The 2,112-nt window shown below is 39.7% G+C and overlaps 1 non-coding gene across 1 annotated transcript; it reads left to right on the top strand.

Annotated features, from left to right (window-relative positions):
• The first annotated feature begins 1,107 nt into the window (after nt 1-1,107).
• Nucleotides 1,108-1,214, top strand: LOC122068676. Its single transcript, XR_006137224.1, has one exon. It is a non-coding gene; the product is annotated as a small nucleolar RNA R71 (small nucleolar RNA).
• The last annotated feature ends 898 nt before the right edge of the window (nt 1,215-2,112 follow it).

Below are 2,112 nucleotides of genomic sequence, written 5' to 3'. Positions count from 1 at the left end.
AAAAGATTTATGCAGAATGTGTTTATCATGGAAAGCTTTAGTCTTTTCCTTGTAAATCCTAGAAATTTCATAGGCTTCATTCCTAAGTTCCTCCAACTCAGATAGTTGGAACCTACAATGAATTCCCGCATCAGACAAATCAAAGTTGAGCTTCTTGATGGCCCAAAAAGCCTTATGCTCCAACTCAACTGGTAAGTGACAAGCTTTTCCATACACCAAACAGTAGGGAGACTGACCAAGATCGGTCTTGAATGCAGTCCGATGGGCCCACAAGGCATCAATGAGTCGAAAGGACCAATCCTTACGGTTGGGATTAACAATTTTCTCCAAGATTTGTTTGATCTGCCTATTAGACACCACTTGGTCACTAGTTTGGGGGTGATAAGGGGTAGATAACTTATGGGTGATCCCATACTTTTTCATTAGGGCCTTAAAAGGCCGATTACAAAAATGAGTACCCCTATCACTAATTATTGCACGTGATGCACCAAAGCGGAAAAAAAATGTTCTCTTTGAGAAACTGGACCACCTACATTTGACCTAGGAAAAGTATTTTGGGAAAAAGATTGTTGTGTAAAGGGAGGCCTTTGGAGTCCAGGTTGACTTTGATTATGGAAATTGGAAGGCCCTGCTTGGTTGCCCTGATTCCAAGAGAAATTTGGGTGATTTTTCCATCCTGGATTGTAGGTATTACTATATGGATTATTCTGGTATAAGGTATTAATACTATCATTAGAAGTGCCCCCAGAGGTGTTGGGGCATTCTTTTAGGAGATGTCCAGGGGACTGGCACCAAGCACAAATCTTAACCAAATTGACTGATGATGGCTCTCTAGGAACAATAGCCTCAATTCTCTTGATTAAGCTATCCAAATGGGCTTCCTTGGCTACTATCCCATCCACAAAATATTCTTTTCCTCCTATGGTTCTTTCGCTCTCTTGGGTTGATTCTCACTCACGAGTTTTGTTAGCTAAGTCAAGTAAGAATTCTCATGCCTTTCCTTCACCTGTAAAGGATGTGAATCCCTCAGGGCACATAGACTCTATTATTTGTTTAGTTGGGTAATCAATACCCTCATAAATTATTTGACATAAATGCCATAGGTCTAGGCCATGGTGAAGGTATTCTTGGAGTAGATCCTTGAATCTCTCCATAAGTTTGGAAAATGACTCACTAGGCTTTTGCCTAAACTGAAGGATATCACTTCTAAGCTTATTGGTCTTGTGAGTTGGGAAAAACTTCTTAAGGAAGACAACTATGAATTGTTCCCATGAGGTTATGGAATTTATGGGTAACCCATACAACCACTTCTTAGCTTGGTCTTTCAATACAAAAGTGATAAACCTAAGCTTAACAGCATCTTAATTAGAATACATACCTCTTCAAATTCCCTTAGAAATAGGTATGCATCCTCAGAGGTTAACCCATAGAAGTGGGGCAACATAGTGATGTATTGAGATTTGAGTTCAAAATTATTGCCCTGTGCTTGTGGTAGAACTATGCAGGAAGGTTGGGCTGTTCTAGCAGGGTAGAACCTATCTTTCAAAGATTTAGGTGAAGGATTTTGCTGTTGGTCTCCCATATTGAAGGGTTTTAAAGAAAGCAAACGTATAGGATCACTACTTGTTGGATCTCTTCTTTCTAAACGTACCCACCTAACACTCATGCAACAGAAAACTACCCACAACTAGAGCAAGACAAGCACAAAAGAATGGATAGCAAAACTTTTTTTATGATTTTTTTTTTTTTGGCTTTGTGGGAGCTTACCAGCAGGAATTCGGGGTTGCCCAAGTCAATTCCTGAGGTACTACTACAGGGCGAAACCTGTCTTTATCATACTGTGAGGCATGGCGACCTCCATCGATACAACTATTATTGCAAGTTGTTCTTCTTAGGAATTCAATAAAATAAAAGGAAAAACAAAACAAAACACTCCGATTTACCAAAAGAAAGCGAAAAATAATATGGAACTGTCCCCCCGGCAACGGCGCCAAAAACTTCTTTGAGATTTTAAATGTAATCGCAAGCGTACGGATCAGTGTAGCTACGGGTCGAACACAGGGAGAGCAACCACTTTATTTTTTTATTTCTTTTAATAATGTGAAAGTGAAC

The sequence above is a fragment of the Macadamia integrifolia genome, unplaced genomic scaffold, assembly GCF_013358625.1.
Source record: "Macadamia integrifolia cultivar HAES 741 unplaced genomic scaffold, SCU_Mint_v3 scaffold449, whole genome shotgun sequence".
Classification (NCBI taxonomy): Eukaryota; Viridiplantae; Streptophyta; class Magnoliopsida; order Proteales; family Proteaceae; genus Macadamia; species Macadamia integrifolia.
This window is presented reverse-complemented; position numbering and strand designations above follow the sequence as displayed.